This window comes from Stegostoma tigrinum, chromosome 19, assembly GCF_030684315.1.
Source record: "Stegostoma tigrinum isolate sSteTig4 chromosome 19, sSteTig4.hap1, whole genome shotgun sequence".
Lineage (NCBI taxonomy): Eukaryota > Metazoa > Chordata > Chondrichthyes > Orectolobiformes > Stegostomatidae > Stegostoma > Stegostoma tigrinum.
The window spans coordinates 24,134,693-24,158,457 of record NC_081372.1 but is presented as its reverse complement, the minus strand read 5'-3'; the positions used below and the strand labels follow the sequence as shown (position 1 = coordinate 24,158,457).

Here is a 23,765-nt window from a genome sequence, read left to right as displayed (position 1 = left end):
TTAAATCTTCAAAGAATCACTTTTGTTTCAGTTTTATATTCCATTGTCCAAAATTGATGGTCATTAAAAATTCAAGTGCATCTTAGTGTCCTGTAATGTACCTGTGTTTGCTGTTTAGTTTAATTATGAAGAGAATCACAATTATTGTACATAAGAGATCACATCTGTCTATACTCTGCTGTACGGAAAGATTGGTTATTAAAATCAGAGAAAGGAAAGTGTTTTAAGAGTTCACAAGTGTTGAGATATTGGTATCAGTGATTTAATCTCCAGGTGCATGTATCTCATGCTTTTCTATTTGGTTTTAGTTTTCTTAAAATTGTACATTGACCAAGAGGAGGAAGTTTATTTACAAGGTTATTTTAAAAAAAGCAAATAATAGGAGGCATGAAAAACAAAGCTCATGACTAGAAGCACAGCTGTTACACTCTGAAAAAAACAAGAACAGACAACAATAGAGCATGGGAACAGGGCCTTCGGCCCTCCAAGCCTGCGCTAATACATTTTGCCCGTCCAGACTAGAACTGCCTTCACTTACAGGATCCATATCACATCCTATTCACGTATTTGTCCGAGTACTCCGTAAATGCTGTTATTGTGTCTGCTTCCACCACCTCCTCTGGCAACATGTTTCAGGCACTGACCACCCTCCGTGTGGAAAGACTTGCCTCGCACATCTCTTAAACATCCCCCCTAGTAATTGATACCTCCACCCTGAGAAAAAAGCTTCATATTTTTGACTCTATCCATGCCATTCACAATCTTATAAACTTCAATCAGGTCACCCCTCAACCGCCTGCATTCTAGTGAAAACAAACCCAGTGTATACAAACTTCCTTCACAGCTAGAATCCCCCATACCAGGCAACATCCTGGTAAATCCTTTCTGTACACTGTCCAAAGCATCCACATTCGCCTGGTAGTGTGGTGACCAGAACTGTATGCAATATTCCAAGCGGGTCTTAACTAAAGTTCTATAAAGCTGCAACGTAACTTGTCTATCGTTATACTCAATGCCCCTTCCAATGAAGGCAAGCATGCCAAAAGCGGTTTTTTACTACCTTATTCACCTTGCTACTACCCTCAGTGATGTCTGGATCCACACACCCAGATCCCTCTGCATATCAGTACTCCTAAGGTTTCGGTCATTCACTGTTTAATTTCCACCTGTACTTGCCCTTCTAAAATGTATCACCTCACATTTGTCTGGATTAAACTCCACCTGCCATTTTTTTTGCCCATTTCTCCAACTGATCTTTATCTTGCTGTATCCTCTGACAACTCTCCTCACTATCTGCAACTCCAATCTTTGTATGAAATCTTCAAACTTACCATTTAGACCAACTAGATTTTTCTCCAAATCCTTTATGCCAACTACAAATGAGAGGTCCCAGCACTGATTTCTGTGGAACACCACTAGTCACAACCCTCCATTTTGAAAAGCATCCTTCTGTTGCTACCCTCTGTCTCCTTTGACTAAGCCAGGTCTGAATCCACCTTGATACCATGTGACCTCACTTTTTGATTAGAGTAGGTTCCCTACAGTGTGGAAACAGACCCTTTGGCCCAACAAGTTTACACTGCCCCATGCAGCATCCCACCCAGACCCATCTCCCTATAACCCATACACCCCTGAACACTACAGGTAATTTAGCATGGACAATCCACCTGGCCTGCACATCTTTGGGCTATAGGAGGAAACTGGAGCACCCAGAGGAAACCCACGCAGACACGGGGAGAATGTGCAAACTCTGCACAGACAGTTACCCGAGGCTGGAATCAAACCCAGGTCCCTGGCGCTGTGAGGCTGCATTGCTAACCACTGAACCACCGTGCCACTGCACCAAACCAGTCTGCCATGAAGGACCTTGTCAAAGGTTTTTCTGAATTCCATGTAGATAATGTCAACCACTTATTCCTCAATCATCTTTATCACCTCCTCAAAAAACTTGATCAAGTTAGTGAGGCACAACCTTCCCCACACAGAACCATGCTATCCCTAATAAGTCCATTTGCTTCTAAACGCATATAGATCCTGTCTCTCAGGATCTTTAACAATAATTTCCCTATCACCGATATGAGTCTCACAGGTCTTTAATTATCAGGATTATCCCCGCTACCCTTCTGAAACAGTAGGACAACATTGGCTATTCTCCAGTCCTCTGGGACCTCACCTGTGGCCAAACAGGATACAAAGATGTCTGTCAGTACTCCAGCAATTTGTTCTCTTGTCTCCCTCAACATTCTGGGATAGATCCCATCAGGAGCTGGGACATATCAACCTTAATACTTTTCAAAGTGGACAACACTTCTTCCATTTTAGTGGCACTTGGCTTAGGAACTCGACAGTCCCTTCCCCAAGATTATCCTTCACTAATTCCTTCTCTTCAGTGAATACCAACACAAAGTACACATTGAGGACCTCACCTACCTCTTCTGGCTCCACACATAGATTCCCTCTTTGTCCTTGAGTAGTCAAACGCTTTTCCTGGCAACCCACTTGCTTTTTATGCATGTGTAAAATGTCTTGGGATTCTGCTTACTCCCATTTGCTAATGCCTTTTCATGACCCCTTTTGGACCTTCTAATTCCTTGCTTAAGTTCTTTCCTACTGTCCTTGTATACTTCAAGGGTTTTGTCAGTTCACATCCTCTTAGACCTTACATATACTTCCTTTTTCTTTCTGACCAAGGTCATCCAAGGGTCACATAACTTGCCACATGTATCCTTCAGTCTCGCAAAAATGCACCACTCTTAAACTCTGATCAACTGCCGTTTGAAATACTCCCACGTATCTGATGTGGATTTACCCTCAAACAGCCGCCTCCAATCAAAATTCTCTCGTTCCTGCCTAATATTGTTGTAGTCTGCCTTTCCCCAATCTAAAACCTTCACCCAAGGATTGCTGTGTCCTATTCATAAGTATCTTAAAGCTAATGGTACTATGGTCACAACTCCTGAAATTCTCCCCCAGTGAAACTTCAGTCAACTGGCCGGGCTCATTTCCTAAAACCACGTCCAGTATAATCTGGTTACAGAGACAGTAGGAACTGCTAATGCTGGAAGAACACAGCAGGCCAAGCAGCATCAGAGGAGCAGGAAAGCTTGATGTTTCAGGTCAAGACTCTTCTTCAGAAATGGGGGAGGGGAAGGGGATTCTGAAATAAATAGGGAGACGGGGAAGGCAGATAGAAGATGGATAAAGGAGAAGATAGGGTGAGAGGAGACGGACAGGTCAAAGGGGTGGGATTAGAGCCAGTGAAGGTGAATGTAGGTGGGGAGTTATGGAGGGGATAGCTCAGTCCAGGGAGGACATACAGGTCAGGGAGGTGGGATGAGGTTTGTGGGTAGGAGATGGGGGACGAGCTGGGCTGGTTTGGGGATGTGGTTGGAGATGGAGAGATTTTCAAGCTTTTGAAGTCCACATTGATACCATTGGGCTGCAGGGTCCCCAAGCGAAATAGGAGATGCTGTTCCTGCAGCTTTCGGGTGGCGTCATTGTGGCAACGCAGGAGGCCCAGGATGGACGTATCATCCGAGGAGTTGGGGCGGGGGGGGGGGGGGGGGGGGCGGGAGGGTGGTGGAGTTGAAATGTTTCATGTCTGGAGGTGTAGTTGTTTGTTGCGAACTGAGCATAGATGTTCCGCAAAGCGGTCCCCAATCCTCCACTTGGTTTCCCTGATGTACAGGAGGCCACAACGGGAACAGCGGATACAGTACATCACAAACAGATGCTCACCTGCACATCTGTTAGATGCGAAAAGTCTTCTTAGGCCCTGGGATGGGGGTGAGGGGGGAGGTATAGGGTCAGCTGTCGCACTTGCTTTGGTTGCAGGGAAAAGTGTTGGGGTGGAGGGGCTGGAGGGGATTGCGGAGCGGACAAGGGAGTCACAGAAAGAGTGGTCCCTCCGCAAAGCACATAAGGGTGGGGATGGAAAAATGTCTTTGGTAGTGGGGTCAGATTGCAGATGGCGGAAATGTCGGAGGATGATGCGTTGGATTTGGAGGTTGGTGGGGTGGAACGTGAGGATGAGGGGGATTCTGTTTTGGTTATTACTGCAGGGATGGAGTGTGAGAGATGAGTTGCGGGAAATGTGGGAGACACAGTCGAGGGCATTTTCCATCACTATGGAGGGGAAGTTGCAGTTCTTCAAAAAAGGACATCTGGGATGTTTGGGCGTGGAATGCCTCATCTTGGGAGCAAATCCAGCAGAGGCGAAGGAATTGAGAATTGGGGATAGCCTTTTTACAGGAAGGTGGGCGAGAGGAGAAATATTCTAGGTAGTTGTGGGAGTCGGTAGGCTTAAAATGGATATGGGTTTCCAGGTCGATGCCAGAGATGAAGACAGAGAGGTCCAGGAAGGAGAGAGAGTTGTCAGACATGGTCCAGGTGAACTTAAGGTTCGGGTGGAAGATGTTAGCAAAGTGGATGAACTGTTCAAGCTCCTCATGGAGACACGAGGCGGCGCCGAAACAATCATCAATGTAACGGAAGAAGAGGTGGGGGATAGGGCCAGTGTAGCTTTGGAAGAGGGATTGTTCCACGAGTCTGACAAAGAGGCAGGCATAGCTTGGGCCCATGCAGGTACCCATGGCCACCCCCTCAGTCTGTAGGAAGTGGGAGGAATTAAGTGAGAAGTTGTTGAGGGTGAGGACGAGTTTGGATCAGCTAATGAGGGTGTCAGTGAAGGGGAACTGGTCAGACCTGCAGGACAGAAAGAAGCAGAGGGCTTTTAGGGCATCTGCATGGGGAAATGCAGATGTATAGGGGCTAGAAGTCCACAGTAAAAATGAGCTGTGGGGGACCGGGGAATTGGAAGCTCTGGAGGAGGTGGGGAGTGTGGGTGGTGTCACGGGCATATGTAGGAAGTTCCTGGAACTAGGGGGAGAAAATGGAGTCCAGATAGATGGAGATAAGTTCGGTGTGGCAGGAGCAGGTGGAGACAATGGGTCGACCAGGTCAGGCGGGTTGGTGGATTTTGGGAAGGAGATAGAAGCGAGCGGGGCGTGGGTGAGTAAGTTTGCAGATGACACAAAGATCAGTGGAGCTGTGGATAGCGTAAAAGGTAATCAAAGGATACAGTGGGATATAGATCAATTGCAGACACAGGTGGAGAAATAGCACATGGAGTTTAATCCATGTAATGTGAGGTGCATGCTTTGAGAGATCAAATGTTAAGGAAAAGAATACAGTTAATGGCAGGACCTTAAACAGCATTGACATATAGAGGAATCCTGGGTTTCAAGTCCATAGCTCCCTGAAAGTGGCCATGCAAGTAGATAAGATGATAAAGACATATGGCATGCTTGCCTTTATTGGTTGGGACATTGAGTACAACAGTCAGGATATCATGTTGCAGCTTTTAAAGAATTTGGTTACTTAGAGTACTGCATTCAATTCTGTTTGTCACATTACAGAATGACATGGAGTCTTTGGAGACGGTGCAGAAGAGGTTTACCAGGATGCTGTCCGGATTAGAGGGTATGAGCTAAGGAGAAGCGAAAAAAACTCAGGTTGTTTTCTCTTGAGTGACAGAAGTCGATAAAATTATGAGGTGCATAGATAGGGTTGACAGGATATTTTTTCCCCAAGAGTTGAAACATCTAATATTTTGCCGGGGTTGGGGGAAATGTTCAAAAGGAGATGTGAGGGGCAAGTTCCTTTTTTGAAAAAGCCACAGACTGATAGCTTTCTGGAATGTGGTGGAGGCAGATAGGTTAGCGGCATTTAGATAATCACATGACAATGCAAGGAATGGAGGGATATATACAAATGGCAGGCAGAAAAGAATAGTTTAATTTGTGGTCATGTTCAGTACAACATGGGCCAAGGGGACTCTTCCTGTGTTGAACTGTTCTAAAAGCTGGTAGGCATCAAGAATTCTGACACCAACATTGGTGCCTAGTTTTATGGTCTTTCCCCCTTGCCATCTACCATTCTGGGGACAATGGTGCGTAAAATTCAGATCAAGATTACAAGCAGGAACTTAAACTAGAACATGTATTTCCATTTTCCCAAATGTGTAATTGTTGGATATGACAGAGTTTATCATAATGAGGCAGCCTACTGAATGTGACTGCATGAAATTCTGGTATTTTGAGGCCTGGGCCTGGTTAACGTATTCACCATCAAGCTGCCTACAGCCTGGGGGGGCTTGCTGGCTCAAGAACAGTTCTGAAATTTCCTTGCAAAGTAGGTCAGGCCTGCGAGGGCACCAGAGTGCAATGTTGAGAAGAGACTGTATATAAATTATAGAAGTTTTCCTAAAAGCTTCTGCAAAGTATTGATACTACAAGAGCAGCATGCAAGTTCATACTCTGGCTGCATCTGACAATTGGATTTGGCTCCAATTTGTAAAATTTAAATTGCCAAGAGTTTGATTTAATGGGTTAATGGTAATTGTCTGCTTGGCAGGTCATAACTAAATGAGGTAACACAACTGTCAGTGCTTAAGCCTCAATTATTTATAACCTTTATGAGACTTTACTGGCCAGGAAAAGCAAGCAGCAAGAGAGGTCCAAAAAAAAAACCAAAAGGCTGCAAACACATAATTGGGTTAACTCAGTGGGCAAGAACTCAACAGATGGAATTCAATGTGGACGAATATAAAGTTACCAAAATTTGAAATGAAAATAGAAAAACTGACGTTTAAGAAAATATGTAATGGAAAATTTCAGTCTTCAAAAGGCACCTGGGAGTTATTGTTTTAGTGGATCACAGAATATTAACAAGTAGGTACAGAAACCAATTCAGAAATAGATTTTAAAAACAAACAAAAAATAATTTTTGTTCACCTGACAGACATGGGCATAGCTGGCTGGTCCAGCATTTGTTACCCATCCCTCGTGCCACAGAAGGTGTTGGTGAACCAGCCTCTTGAACCACTACATTCATGAGCTGTAGGCAGAAGCACAATGCTGTTAAGGAGTGTGTTCTGGGAGTCTGGCCCAGCAACACCAAAGGAACAGCTATCTTTCCAAGTCAGTATGGTGTGTGACCTGAGCAGGAACTTGCAGGTGGTGGTGTTCCCATGTATCTGCTACCCTTGTATCCTTCTGAAAAGGAAGTGGCTGCACACTCAGAAGCTGCTGTCTAAGGTTTTGAAAGAATTTCAGCAGTATGTTAACTGTTGTCTGATGAGATGCGCACGCGCGCACACACACAGTAGAAGTGATCACATGACTCAAGGAAGAAGATAGAGTTATCATGTGAATATAGTGCTGTCTAGTGTACTGTTTATCTACAGTCATAAATAAGAGGAAACTTAAAAGTATATTAGAAGTTAAAAGAGCTTTACTTAGCAATGCAGCCTCAGACATCGAATAAATATACTTCAATAGCCGACGACATTTCAAATGAGTATCTCAACTTGCAGGTAGCAGTATTGACATCAAAACACAAGGTTTGGCAGCTGGGGTGAGAAAAATTCTAGAACCAGGATCTGATAAGAGTGGGGAGAAGAAGGAGGAAAGACTCAAAGAAGGTACACCAAAAATTTTAGAAGACTTTTGAGGAAAATATGGTTGTGGAAAAGACTCTAAAAAGGCAAGTAATGACCCTTAGAATACATTGAAACTGAAATAACTGCACAGCGGCTGGTATCCCATCACTAAGACACTCTTATTTACTTGTGCACAGTACACAGGTTGTGACCTGCCAGCTAAGAGTCAATCACCTGAACTGAGAGTCTAATCTCCTGGTTATTTCCTCTTCCTTATCTCCTGGTTATACTCTTTTTAGGAAACTGTACAAAAATGCCAAATAAATCAATGTAACAGTCAAAGCAAACAATAACCTACAGGGAAATGAGGATGATAAAACAAACTCCAAATTTCACCATAAGATCAAAAAGTACACACAAGATAAATCCATACAAAGAAAAAAAAAAGCAATACATGCAGCACTAACACCTCTGGCCCACCCTTACATACCTTCCAACCACCTCTAAGACAGCCTGCCCCCATTCACCTAGAGCAGGCTGGAAGGACAGCCTGTGCCTATGTCCTCTCAGGATTGACAGTTTTTGGGGTGACCTACAAACCTACTAGCTCTCTTTAAGGCCCACTTGACCCAGGGACACGCAAAACACAGTACATATGATATAATCCAAACACAATGGGCAAAGTTCACACCTTGCAGCACACATACAGATACCGAGCCCATGCTTGAGGCCTGGTCCGCTTGTAGAAACATAGCGGGCTCCCGGAGGCCAGACCTACGCTCGAGGACACAGCCCACCCAGAGGGCTTGTCTACCACAAAAACCTGGTCCACCCGCAGAGGCCTGGCCCATCATGGAAACACAGCCCACTCACAGAGACACAGCTGACACATGGAGCCTCAGTCCAGACACTAAAAGATGAAAACACGTGCAAATACTTAAAACTGTGATGCAGGGAGCAAGCCTTAGTACCAATTCAACTTTGTTTCAGTTCCAACAACAATACATTGCCTGTAACTGGTATGTATTTTTTTTAAAAAAAAGCAATTCCCTACCAAGAAATCAAATCCAGCACCAGCCTGGAAATCAGCTCTCAAGAAATGAAAGAGAATCCACAGTATCACTGGCTTGGAATCAATTAGCTGAACTAAGGAGAATGGAATCTCTTGGTTATTTTGGTCAGCCAAGGTTTTCCTGATTGATTGGGGATGTTCACCTGAGCCAATGACCTCATAGTCAATGAGATCCAGCTGATCACAATCAGTTCATCCCTCCTCATCTCAGTCCAGAGATGTAGACCTGGTCTTTTGTTTGTAGCTTCTCTCGTGATATTTCACCCCCACCCAAGTCTGGTTCCTCTGACTCATACTCGGACACAGGCAGCACGTACTAGACAATGGCCCAAATCTTACATCCGGAATGTCTCAGTAGAGTCTCCTTCTCTTCTTTTGGCAGTAATGGTATGGAGGCTGCATCTTTTTCAGCTTCAGAGGTCTGCCCGACAGTAGACAGAGGGAGAGTATGCCTCAGTATTTCACTAGGACTTCACTTAGGCAGCCATTTTCCAACCAAAAAAATGTTGAGCCAATCAAGGTGAATCTTTCTCAACCAATTCTGCCCCAGTAGGCTTGGGCCCAAGCCTTTTACTACTGTCAGTGGTAACTGCACCAATTGCTTCTCATAGGAGGCTGGTACTGAAGTCATACCCCTAATTTGTGATGGTTCGTAGACTGGCTGAGGACTTGTGCAGGCTTAAAGTTTGGAGTCACGAGCAAATCTTCTTAAAGACAGATTCTGCATCTACACCAGTATCAAACTCCATAGGAAGTGGGTGACCATTTAACCAAACATTAAATTTTAAGTGACTCCAATCTGGGTGTCACTAAGTAATTTAATTGTTCCAACCCACATGTAGGGGAACTTTCCAGGGTGTGCACTCCCCTGGGTACCAGCCTCAGTCTTCCTACCCAAATCAGCCCTTGTAGGACTCCTTGGTTATCAGGAATCCATGTACTGCCTATAACTACAATGGTTTGTTGGCCCAGGTCTGAAGAACTGATTAGCTGCCTGGCAGAGCCTTAGCTGTGTTTTGGTGTACTGCTGTGGACTGGCCTAGGGTTCCTCTGCTCAGGACATGCCCTACATGAGGCTTCGCGATTGCCTGCACTCAAGTGGTGTTCCCCAGTTCAGCTGGGCAGGCCAGGGCATCCACTTCCATTGGGATGCCCTTGATGCTGAGCTTGCTGCATTTTTAATGACAAGGCCAGCTGGGCTTCAGCTACTAGGTCTTCTGCATGGTGACTTCTTTAATTCGCACACCAAATGGTCTCAGCATCACAATCAGAGTTAACCCAAAACCACAAGCTTCTGCCAATCATCATAACTACATCAAAAATCCCAATTATGGACTCCCCCACTTCCTTAAAAGTACCAAAGCTGATAGCTTCCCAGGATTAGAGGTGGTTTGGGGGGGTCATAATATTCCTTAATCAACTGTATCAGCCCTTAGAGTTTTAGTGCCTGGTGCCTTAGAAAACCCCTTTTAACTGAAAATGCTGCAAGTCCACACTTAGTCAGAAGGATTACCCATTGCTTTTCATCTGCCCCAATATCATTTACTTGGAAAAAATGCAGCATTCTTTCCATCAACTGGGCCCAGTATTTGACAGTGGGGTCAAACAAGTTAAGCTTCCCAAACAGACACATAATGGCAGAAGTGCTTACCCCATCTTAAAGTTGACAGTTTCAAGCAAATGGTCTTGAAGCATGTGCTATATCTCCCACAATTCCATTCCTCCACATTTTGTGCAATAGCCTATTGTGGGGTACCTTATCGAATGCCTTGCTGAAATCCATATACACCACATCAACCGGTTTACTCTCATCTATCTGTTTGGTCACCTTCTCAAAGAACTCAATAAGGTTTGTGAGGCACGACCTTCCCTTCACAAAAATGTGCTGACTATCCCTAATCAATTTATTCTTTTCTAGATGATTATAAATCCTATCCCTTATAACCTTTTCCAACACTTTACCAACAATTGAGGTAAGGCTCACTGGTCTATAATTACCAGGGTTGTCTCTACTCCCCTTCTTGAACAGGGGAACCACATTTGCTATCCTCCAGTCACCTGGCACTATTCCTGTAGACAATGACGAGTTAAAGATCAATGCCAAAGGCTCGGCAATCTCCTTCCTGGCTTCCCAGAGGATCCTTGGATAAATCCCATCCAGCCCAGGGGACTTATCTATCTTCACTCTCTGTAGGATTTCTAATACCTCTTCCTTGTGAACCTCAATCCCACCTAGTCTAGTAGCATGTATCTCATGCAGGCTACCCATTGACACTGCCAAGCCCCATCTTAGGAGCACAAAAGCTGATGTTTCGGGCCGAGACACTTCATCAGAAAAGGGGGATGGGAGAGGGTTCTGAAATAATTAGGGAGAGAGGGGGAGGCAGACCAAAGATAGATAGAGGAGAAGATAGGTGGAGAGGAGAGTATACGCGGGGAAGTAGGGAGGGGATAGGACAGCCCGGGGAGGACGGACAGGTCAAAGGGGCAGGATGAGGTTAGTAGGCAGGAAATGAAGGTGCAGCTTGAAATGGGAGGAGGGGATTGGTGAGAGGAAGAACGGGTTAGGGAGGCTGGGACAAACTGGGCTGGTTTTGGGATGCAGTGGGGGGAGGGGAGATTTTGAAGCTTGTGACCTGGACCACCTCCAACACATCCCTCACCTTCCTGGACCTCTCTGTCTCTATCTCAGGCAACCACGTAGAAACCGATGTCCATTTCAAGCCCACCAACTCCCACAGCTACCTAGAATACACCTCCTCTCACCCACCTTCCTGCAAAAATTCCATCCCCTATTCCTAGTTCCTTCGCCTCCGCTGCATCTGCTCCCAGAATGAGGCATTGCACTCCCGTACATCCCAGATGTCCTCGTTCTTCAAGGACAGCAACTTACCCCAGCAGTGGTCGAGAACACCCTCGACCATGTCTCCTGCATTTCCTGCAACTCATCCCTCACACCTCGCCCCTGCAATAACAACCAAAAGAGAATCCCCCTCATCCTCACATGCCACCCCACCACCCTCCGGATACAACGCATCATCCTCCGACACTTCCGCCATCCACAATCCAACCCCCCACCACCAAAGGCATTTTTCCATCCCCACCCTTGTCTGCCTTCCGGAGAGACCACTCTCTCCGTGACTCCCTTGTCCGCTCCACACTCCCCTCCAACCCCACCACACCCGGCACTTTCCCCTGCAACCGCAGGAAGTGCTACACTTGCCCCCACACCTCCTCCCTCACCCCCATACCAGGCCCCAAGATGACTTTCCACATCAAGCAGATGTTCACGTGCACATCCGCCAATGTGGTATACTGTATCCACTGTACCCGTTGTGGCTTCCTCTACATTGGAGAAACTAAGTGGAGGCTTGGGGACTGCTCAGTTCGCAATAAACAACTGCACCTTCCAGTCGTGAACCATTTTAACTCCCCCTCCCATTCCTTAGACAACTTGTCCATCCTCGGCCTCCTGCAGTGCCACAATGATGCCACCCGAAGGTTGCAGGAACTCATATTCCGCTTGGGAACCCTGCAGCCCAATGGTATCAATGTGGATTTCACAAGCTTCAAAATTTCCCCTCCCCCCACTGCATCCCAAAACCAGCCCAGCTTGTCCCCGCCTCCCTAACCTGTTCTTCGTCTCACCTATCCCTTCCTCCGACCTCAAGCCGCACCTCCATTTCCTACCTACTAACCTCATCCTGCCACCTTGACCTGTCCATCCTCCCTGGGCTGTCCTATCCCCTCCCTACCTCCCCACCTACACTCTCCTCTCCACCCATCTTCTCCTCTATCCATCTTCGGTCCGCCTCCCCCTCTCTCCCTGCTTATTTCAGAACCCTCTCCCCATCCCCCTTTTCTGATGAAGGGTCTAGGCCCAAAACATCAGCTTTTGTGCTCCTGAGATGCTGCTTGGCCTGCTGTGTTCAACCAGCTCCACACTTTCAGATCTCGGATTCTCCAGCATCTGCAGTTCCCATTATCTCTTCATCACCTGCATATCTTCGGACTATGGGAGGAATGTTGAGCATCTGGAGGGAATCCATGCAGACACAGGGAGAACATGCTAACTCCACGTAGCCAAGGCTGTGATGTGAGGCAGCAGTGCTCATCACTGCCAAACGATGTAATTCTGTTCTAACAATTGCTAGCGGGAAAGTTGCAAAAATATGTGTTGTTCTTCAGTAATATTTTACTTTTAACTATGAGCAAATTAAAAGGAAGACTACTGTTCAGATTTTACCTTGGGCTTCTCAGTACTTCATTTAGTATGAATAACTAAACAAATATGTTCACATATTTCACATCATATTTATGTTATTTGTGCAACAGATTTTGCCTTTCACTGGGGAAGTAGTTGGAGCTTCTTAATAGAGCATTGAAATGTTCATGTTCTTCCTTTATTCATCAGATGTACTGATTACAAGCATTTATCATGATTTTATTTTGGTTAGTTCTGAATCTATGTCCAGTGAAGGCGACTATTCTCCAATCGGCATAGTCTTTTTGTCACATATGAATTCTCACACCAGGTTTTGTCATTAATGTTTGGAATAATATAACTGCAGCAAAGTACATCAATTATTTTCTGCTAAGTTTCCAATATTTGCTGATAAAAGCAACATTACTTGCATATCTTCTCTGAGCCAAAGCTTTCTATCAAAACTACGAGGATCCACCAGCCGTGAAGTTTGATTGCACAACTTCAGTTATAGCAAGGGATTCTGTCGATAGGGACCATTAGCAATGAAACAGCTTCCTTGAGAGGCAGATTGCAAGCTGTTTATGTTTTCTGTTCCTCTCAGGTCTGCCTCAGCAAATATTTGGTTGAGATTGAAAACAAAATCTCCTGAGATTGCTATCAAAATAGATTGTTTCCACATATACCAAATATCTGTAGAAATAGGATTGGTACGGTATGAGGGTGAAATTAGATCTGGGAGATAATGTAAACACACAGAGTCACTTTTAGTCAACTGTTGGGGTTTACATTGAAGTCAACAGAGTTGACGATCATCCAGTGTTGAGTATGTTAGGTGATACCATCTGATTTGTATCATTGTCCAAGTCCAGTTTCACTCCCTTTTGTCGTGCAAAGGAAAACCTTATTATATTGGAGGGCTTCTGGCAAGACCAGCTTCTTCCACCACCCTACCAACCCCGAATTTATCATCACATTCATTACAACTCTTATGAAAACACATGAAAGGATGCATTGCTGCATCTGGTTCTTGGAAATCAGGTGGACCAAATGAACCAAGTGTCACTGGAGAACATTGAGGAGACTATGATCATAAGATTCAGGATGGTGATAGAGAATAAAGTGCAACAATCTAAAGTGAGAATACTCAGTTGGTGGAGAGCTGACTTCAATGTGGCAACAGCGGAGCCGAGCCAAACAGAATTGATTAGAACTAGTACTTGGCAGGAAAAAAAAACAGTAACCAAGCAATGGGCTATCTTCAAAAAGCAGATGGTTCAGGTACAAACAAGAAATACTCCCTCATTTGGGAAAGGTAATGCAAATAAATCCAGAGATTCTTGAATTGCAAAGGGGTTAGAAACTAATAACAGAAAAGAAAAGGTGCTCGTGACCGGTGTAAGGGAGGAATGTACAATCAACAATCAACAAGAATACTGAGGTTTAGGGGGTAGGTGAAGAAGCAAATGGGAGGAGCAAAGAGGATCTATGAGAAAAGACTGACAGTTAAAATGAAGGATAATCCCAAAGTCTTCTACGTGCATATAAAGAGTAAAAGAGTGGTTAAAGAAGGAAGGTGGTGAAACAGTGACCAAAAAGAGAATTTACACATGGAGTTTGGGGCATGGCAGAGGTGTTAAATGAATAACTTCTGCATCTTTCTCTACAAAAGAGAATTCTGGCCATGCCATGGTGACAGAAAGAGAGAGAGAGAGGAAAAAAAGCTCTATTACTAGAAGGGATCAAAATTAACAAGGAAGAAATGTTGGATAGATTGTTAGCATTTCAAGTTGATAAGGTCCTGGGACCAAATGAGATGCACCTAAGGATTTTGAAAGAAGTGAGGGTAGGAATTGCAAGTACACCAGCCACAATTTTCTAGTCTTCCCTGGACTGTGGAGAGGCATAAAGGGCTGGAGAATTTCAAACATAACTGCATTGTTCAAAACAGGTTGTAAAGATAATGTCAGCAATTCAGACCAGCAGTTTAATTTCAGTGGTGAGGAAGATTCCAGAAACAATTACTTGGGATAGAATTAACAGTCACCTGAAAAAAGGTAAGTTGATTAATACAGTTTAGTACATGGGACTCAGTTAATTCAGTTGGCTAGATATGGGTTTAATTTTTGACCTGACTGAGGTCAACTTGAAGGACTTTGCTTCTCAACATCCCTCCTTGCCTGAAGCATGGTGACTCTGAGGTTTAATCACCACCAGTTATCTCTCTCAAATGAGAGAGCAACCCTATGGTTTGGTAGGACAATAGCAACTTTACCTTTACCTTTAAACATGGCGCCAACACAAGACCTGAGAGGTAACTTATAGGTCATGGTATAAAAGGGACAGTAGCAACATGGATACAAAATTGGCTCAGTGATAGGAAACCAAGAGTAATGATGAATGGATCCTTTCTGGGCAGGAGGAAGGTTTGTAGTAGAATTCTCCTGGAATAGGTCATGGGGCCCTTTCCTTTCCTGATGTCTATTAATGACATCTAGGTCTTGATTTGCAAAAGCCAGTTTCAAAGTTTTCAGAGACACAGAGCTTGGAAGAATTGTAAACTGTTAAGAAGGTGGTGTGAAATTCCGTAATGTCTTTGGCAAGTTTGTGGAGGAGGGAGAATTGTGGTAGATGACCTCCACGTACAGAAGTGTCAGGTGATGCATTTCGGTAGAAAGAAACATTAAAAATTATACAAAATGGGGGTAAAATTCTAAAGTGGGTGCAGGAGCAGATGGGTTGGATGTATATGTGCATAGATCATTGAAGGTGGTGGGAAAAATGTCAAGAACAGTTAATGAAGTATTCTGTGTCCTTTGCTTTATTAATAGAAACATTGAATACAATAATAAGCAGGTGATGTTGAACTTGTATATGTTTGTCAGACCTCAAACTATAGGAAAAGTCTGAATGTGTTGGAGAGAGCACAGAAATGTCTTATAAGAATAGTTCCAGTAATGAGAAACTTCAGTTATGAAGATAGATTGAAGAAATTGGGGCTTCTTCATGGAGAGTAGGCAGCTGAGAGGAGATTTGATAGAGGTTTTCAAAACCATGAGCAGGCTGGATAGAATTGAGAGGGAGAAGCTGTTCCCATTTGCAAGAGGAACAAGAATGAGAGAGGCATACATTTGAAGCGATGTCCGGAAGAATTGAGGATGATGTGAGAAGCAAGCTTTTTCACTCAGCGAGTAGTAAGAGTATGGAATGCATGATCTAGAAATGAGGTGGAGCCTAGCTCAATTTAGGCATTCAAGAGGGTATAAGATGATTATTTGAATAGAAAGGGGACGCAAGGGGATGGAAAAATGCAGGAAACTGGCAATAAACTAATGATTGTTCGAAGAGGTGATGCCATCACAATTGGCTTCTTTCTGCAACATTATATCAGTGATTCAATACTAATCCCGAATATTGAATTGATAGCTTTTGAATTTTTGTTTCTTCATCAAAAACAAATAAGCATCATTTGTTGCCATTCCTAATTGCTCATGTGAATTCAGCAGTGACTGCTTGACACCATGAGCTATGACAATTCTTGTTGGTAGACAGGAATTCTTCAACTTTGAAGAAATAGAAATAATGTTCCCCAGCTTGTATTGCAGTGACTTGGAGGATGAGGTACAGCTGATGGTGCTCGCATGTGCTCAGGTTGTTTTGTTTTGAATAAATTTTATTGAAAGAGACCTGACAAGTTGAGTCAGTGAGCTGTGTGTCAGTGGTTGTAGAAGTGGTTGAATTTGGTGCCAATTGGCTCATTTTTCCTGGATCATGTTGCGCTTAAATGTTACTGGAGCTGTAATCATTACAAATAAGTGGGGATGCTCCACTAGAAACCTGTTTTGTGCTATGTAGAAGGTGAATAGCCTTTGTCGAATCAGTGTGTGAGAATTCCCAGCCTCTGACCTCCTCTTGTAGCCAGAGTATGCATATGACTAATCTGCTTAAGTTTACGGATACTGGTAAAATCAATTACTCTAATGGTGAGGATCTGGTGAAAGTAATACAGCTTAACGTCGAAGGAAAATGGTTAGATTTGTTCTTGTTGGAGAGTTGTTGCCTGGCATTTGTATGGTATGAATGTTTTTAGCCACTTAATTAATCCTTGTCTTTATCTTTCTGCAAGCAGGTCTATTTAGCTTTATTAAATTAGAGATGGTACGAAACAGAGGAATCAAGTGATCATCTCCACTACTGATCAGATAATGGACAAATGGTGTTGATTAGGATGAGGATCAATGGTCGGCACAACACTGTGGGCTGAAGGGCCTGTTCTGTGCTGTACTGTTCTATGTTCTATGTTATGTTCTATGTTCTATTAAACAGCTAAAGATCATTCAATTTAAACAAGTTTTCTTCAGAATTCCAACAGAGATGTCCAAGCATTCAGTATCACTTCAGTTAGAACTTATTGTTGATGCATATTTTCAACTAATTATTTTTTTTTTTTTTCTCCCCCAGGCCTTCAAAAGTGTAAGATTTCCTACCTCCCTCAATCTTTCCTTTTCCCTTTTTAAAAATACAAACGTCCCATCACCTAATCACTCCTCTTATTGTTAGCTCTGCTCAATGCAAGCATTCTTGCCTCTAAAATGAAAGGATGTGCATCCCAACTCTCTGAATTGATCTAGGCTATACTTGACATAAGATCTAATAGAACAAATTGGAAAAGAATATGTTTGCTTATTTCCATACTTAGCTCTCTACAAGTCAAGATTTTACATGACTGACTCCATAGATTCTTAATGGATAGATTGTATACAGTCTGACCACTTTTGATATGGCTTATGTTGGAATCTGGATGTGAGTTTGCTCGCTGAGCTGGAAGGTTAGTTTTCAGACGTTTCGTCACCATTCTAGGTAACATCATCAGTGAGCCTCCGATGAAGCGCTGGTGTTATGTCCCGCTTTCTATTTATTTGTTTAGGTTTCCTTGGGTTGGTGATGTCATTTCCTGCATTGGTGATGTCATTTCCTGTTCTTTTTCTCAGAGGATGGTAGATTGGCTCCAAATCAATGTGTTTGTTGATGGAGTTCCGGTTGGAATGCCACGCTTCTAGGAATTCTTGTGCATGTCTCTGTTTGACTTGTCCTAGGATGGATGTGTTGTCCCAATCAAAGTGGTGTCCTTCCTCATCTGTATGTAAGGATATGAGTGATAGTGGGTCATGTCATCACCAACCCAAGGAAACCTAAACAGATAAATAGAAAGCGGGACATAACACCAGCGCTTCGTCGGAGGCTCACTGATGATGTTACCTAGAATGGTGACGAAACGTCTGAAAACTAACCTTCCAGCTCAGCAAGCAAACTCACATCCAGAACCTCAACCTGAGCTACAAATCTTCTCAAAACTCGCTATGTTGGAATCTATTTATTCCCAGCATGAAATGTCTTTACAAGGTCTAGGGACTGGAAAGCTCAGCTGCAGCTTGACAATCAGCTGACCAATACTGCTCTCACTGGAATAGCTGTTTTTCCAATTACAGTTCCTCTCTCCAGGTACATTTTAGTTCTCTCGTTCATGTTGCTTAAAATCAGATTCTTCTTGTCTGCCTTCATAAATATCAACTGAGTAAATTCTATCCACTTTCAAGAAATTAAATCTACAACAAAGTCTGCACTCTCTTGGGTATCAAGTCTTACTTAATCTCACCACTGTCTTAGCCAATATCAAGCCTGCTGTGCTGTAATAGTGATTTTAATTTTTAAACCATGCATAATTGTTGTCAGTGATTTTTTTAAATTCCAAATTGAACCAAGAATTTGGAATGTTTTCCTAAACTAACATATTAAACAGAATGTCTACATCCATTACTGATTACTGGCTTTAACATAAATATTAAATACTATCTCCTGTCTTATACAAAGAGAACCTTATCAGACATTTTTGTCCATAATTCAGGGCTTTGTAAAGGTGAACTGTTAGTGCACTTAGTCATTTCCTTTCTGCATCTGACTGGAACTTCAGGGTTCAGCACAAGTGCAAATTAATGTGGAAATTGTGAAATTGTGGTTTGTCATTCACTGCTCTGGCATAGGCTGACTGTGGAATACCTCTCCAATGCCTCAAAATGAGTAATCATTGAAATCAATTGACTGGGTGAAAAATTCCACCCCTCCACACTCACATTACCTTTCTTTAAAAAACAGATATTATATATCGTGTCCACTTCGCTATAACTAGGTTTTTACTGGTGGCCCAGAGAAACAGCAGTAGGTTGTTCAGCCCTCTGGCCTGCTCCACCATTCAATAGGAATATGGCTGACTGAGATGCCTCATATTCACTTTGCTGCCTTTCCCCCAAAACCTCGGTTCCCTGAATGATCATTTGTCTATCTCTGCATTAAATATACACAAGGAGTCTGCTCCCACAGCTCTCTTTGGCAAGGAGTCCCAAAGACAATCCTATCGGGAAAGAAATTCCTCCTCATTTCAGTCTTAAATTTGCACCTCTTTATTCTGAAACTTTGTTGTCTGCTCCTAGACTCTCCCATGAGGGGAAACATTCTTCTTGCTTTTACCCTGTAAAGTTCCTTAAGAATTCTGTATATTCCAATTAGATCACCTCTCATTTTTGTAAACTGCAATGAGTGAAGTCCCAAGATAACACAGTGTGGAGCTGGAAGAACACAGCAGGCCAGGCAGCATCGAAGGAGCAGGAATGTTGATATGCTGGGTCGAGCTCCTTCTTCAGTAAAGTCCCAGGCTGTTCAGTGTTTGCTCATAAGGCAATCCTTCCATGCCAGGGATCATCCTATTGAACCTCTTCTAAACTGCCTCCAATGAAATGGTATTTTTCCTCAAATAAATGGACCAAAACAGCTCACAGTACTCCAGAACAAAAACAAAGTTGCTGGAAAAGCTCAGCAGGTCTGGCAGCATCTGTGGAAGAGAAAACAAAGTTAACGTTTTGGGTCCGGTATTCCAGTTGTGGTCTCTCCAGCACCTTGTACAGTTACAGTAAGGCTTTGCTAATTTTTGACTCTAACCTCCTTGAAATAAGGCCAACATTCCATTAGCCTTCCTGCTTACCTGCTGTACCTGTATGTTGGCTTTCTGTGTTTCTTGCACAAGTACCCAAGTCTATTTGTGTTGCAGCTTTTTGCAGTTGTTCTCCCTTTAACATTCTGTTCTTTTGTTGTCCCTTCCAAAATGAACTTTGCCACATTTTCCCACATTATTATCCATTTGTCAACTTTTGCACACTATTTAACCAATCAATCTCTCCATAAACTTTGTACCTCTCTCATAACTTGCCTTTCCACCTATTTTTGCGTCATCTGCAAATGTGGCTGCAGTGCATTCACTTCCATCCTCCTAGCACTGATCCCTGTAGAGTCTCATTGGTCGCAGGTTGCCAACCTGAAATAAAACCCCCTATCCTAACTTACTGTTACCTGCCCATGCAAACCACCTACCTTCAACACCATGGGCTTTTTATCTTATGACGTAAATCTTTGTGAGGTGTCTTTTTGAATGCCTTCTGGAAATCCAGAAACAACAAATCTGCTTGTTGCCTCTATTCATTCTGGTTGAGACCTCCTCAAAAAAACCCATAAATTATTCAGTCATGATTGCCTTTTCATGAAGTCGTGATGACCTTGCTTGATTAGATTAGGACTTTCCAAATGTTCTGCTACTACTTGCTCAACAATTGATTCTAATACATTTCCAACAGGACATGTTAGGTTAATCAGCCTATGGTTACCCACTTATTGCCTCCTTCCTTTATTGAATAGGGGTGTCACATTAGCACTTTTCCAATCCTCTGGTACTTCTCATGATTCCAAGATCTTTTGGAAACTGATGTAGTCATTGTCTTTGTAGCTTCCTCTTTTAGGATCTCAGGATTCAAGCCATCAGGGGCATATTTGCCTTTGTCCCATTTATTTGTCTAATACTACTTTTTTTTTACTGTTGGTGATGAGAATTAATTCTTTCCTAGTTTCATTTGCATTAATGTGCCATGCAGACTAAAGCAAAATATCTGTTTAACTCCTCTGCCATTCTTTTGCTCCCCATAACCATCTCCCCAAATGCATTCTCTGAGGCGTATATTCACTTAGACCTCTATTTTCCATCTTATAAATTTAAAGAAGCTCTCCCTGTCAGTTTCTCACCGTTTTGCTCTCAGTTTATTTTCCCTGTCCTTATTGTTTTAGATCTCCTTTATGGGATTCAATCCTACTCTTAGGAGTATCACTGACTTTGGCCTTCTTATACGCTCTTTCTTTCAACTTAATACTCTCATTAACTTCCTTAATTAGCCTTGTATGGTTTCTCCCTCTCTTCTAAATTTTCCCCCTTACTGGGATGTATTTTTGTTGAGAGTCATGGGTTGCCTCCTCAAATGTCTGCTACATTTGCTTACTGTCATTCCTGCTAATCTACCCACCTATTTCACTTTAGCTAACTATCCTGATACAGAGAGGTGGGGTGGGGGGAGGGAGGGGAAATAGCCGAATTCCATCTGACAAGTAAACTAAAATACAACCCCCAATCTGTTATAACAGGAGTAGGTGTTCCCTTATAATAAATACCCCCGAAACACCTGGAGAAGCTCACCTTGCCCCTCAAGATCTGTTAAAAGAAAGACAATCCCTGATCTTCACTTTAAAAATAAGAAGAAACAATTTATTTATTTGACTTAACAATGAACAAATTAACAGAATTACTCACAAACCAAACAATTTCCCGTGAGGACTAACTATTCCCTAACAAAGCTAAATTCTCACAGAATGCTTTTCAAATAAACACAAGTCCAATTTACATAAGCCCCTTTAATAAGAAAACAATAAATTAAAACTTAACTCTATCCAAACTTGCAGTGTCTGTATGGCTTCTGCAACTTTCTGCTGCAAATGCCTTTCTTCTGCCAAATCTGCTATTAGAAGGGTTACTCCGCAATTTCGTCAATGAGGTCTTTAATGTAAACTGCCATGCACTTTTGATGAGTCTTTTCAGAGAGCTTATGGAGTTTGTGAGAGCCAGGCTTAAACTTCTTTTTCACTGCAGCTGAATGTTCGCTCACTCTTTTGGATGGCAGTTAGCTGTATCTTGATTTTCAAATATACCCTCATCTTTCTACTCGAAATGACATAGTACCATATCCTATGTAAGACTGGTTTGAAGTTGTCAACACCATCAGATTTAAATTCTGTTGGCTTTCTGTATCAAGGTGCTTTTTTAAATTAACTGGCCAAATTCAAACTTGTTGTGATGCCTGGCCTGCTGTGTTCATCATAACAAGATTGCTGTTTTGCCTGCCACCTGTAAGGCTTTCTTATTTGATACAGCCGTTTCACTTTTTGAGGCTTTCTGTACTAGCAGCCTCCAGGTGCTGCTCACAGACATACTTTTATTCAAAATCTCTAAGCGCAAAAAAAACCTTGCCCCTAAAGGAGCCACAAACTCTTTTCCCCACCACCAACAATTTCTATTTTCCTGCCTCCCAATTCACAAAACCTTCACATCTGTACAATAATCCTCATTTCATTGCAATTTGCTTAAGGTTAAACACAGTTTGTTTCTGCTCTAAATTTGTCACTCTTGAACTGAATATTAAATTCTAATGTGTTATGATCACCACTTCCTAGGGGATCTATTACTCAGATGTAATTTATTAAATCTACTTCTTTACCCACTACCAGAACTAACATAGCCTGCTGCCTAGTTGGCTCCATGATATATTGCTCCAGCGAACTATCCATAATGCACTCTATGAATTTGTTGTCATTGTTAACCTTTCCAATTTGATTAACCCAATCAACATAAAAATTAAAGTAACCTATGATTATTGCTCAATTATTTTTACATGCTCCAATTATTTGTTGAGTTATGACCTTATAGTGATAACTATTTGCATGTCTGTGAAGCACTCCTGCCACTGTCTTCTTTTCGTTGCTATCTTTTTACTTCCACCAAAATGGGCTCGACGTGATCTGAGCCTAGATCACAACTGTTCTTATTTCATCTCTTACCAACACAGTGCTACCCACTACCTTTTCAATCCCTATTATCTCTCTGCAAGTTCAAATACCCCAGAATATTAAGTTTCCATTTTGATCTCCTTGTAATAATTTTCCCGCCATGGCTATGAGATAATATTTAGTTACCTCAATTTGCATCATCAGTTTGCTACCTTGTTCCAAATGCTTTATGCCTTAAGAAAGAAAGCCTTTAAGCTTGTTCTATTATCAAGTTTCCCTACACTCTTACAGTTGGTTAGCGCAATATGGCATTGATATATTCTGTACCTTCTTATTATTTTCTGGAAACAATGAACTCCATCACTAACCTGCAATTCTACTTTCTCTGTTACTTCTGATTTTCTAATTTTACATGCAAGTGAATCCATTCGCCCCCCTACCCCTCCCAACACATTATGCAATTTAAGAGCTTTTCTCTAGTCCTAGTCATGCAATTTGGCACAACTCTGATTTCAAGTAAAGCTACTGCTGAATAACTAATCTGGACCTGAGAATATAATTTACAATTATAAAACCTTGTCCTAATTACTGAATATTTGAAATTATCTTTTAAATCTCTTATTCATTAAATTTATTGATGACATTTCAGCTTCAAGGTTAAACCTCCTATAAAAGTCTGAACTTTTTTTGCTGTGTGTCAATATTTTAGAAAAATGTGATTTGATGTAGTTTAATGTGATTGGCTGCTTGACAGCTTGACATCATCACTACAGTCTGATGTTGAGAATTCCCATGAACAGGGATATAATTCACCACCCAAAAGAAGAGGTGAAGTTCTCACCATACAGGCCATTAGATTTTGTGATCAGTACTAAGTGCCTTTGGTTCAACATGGTTTTCAAAATCCAGGCCTGATTTTATTTTTAGTGGGCTATCAAGAAAATATTAACAATTGGATAAACAGGTTTCAGGATACTGTAATGACATCACCAAAATATCTATCATTGAGTGCAGCTGTACAGATAATCACTAGATGTAAATGTCAGCAATGAACAATGTATGTACATTAATATTTGAAGGTCAAAAACTTTAATTTCCAGGCAGTCATTACAAAT

At 42.5% G+C, this 23,765-nt stretch overlaps 1 protein-coding gene across 7 annotated transcripts in view; it reads right to left on the bottom strand.

Annotated features, from left to right (window-relative positions):
- LOC125461272 (receptor-type tyrosine-protein phosphatase T) overlaps positions 1-23,765 on the bottom strand; it is a 1,279,761-nt gene that overhangs the window by 726,147 nt on the left and 529,849 nt on the right. The window lies entirely within an intron of this gene.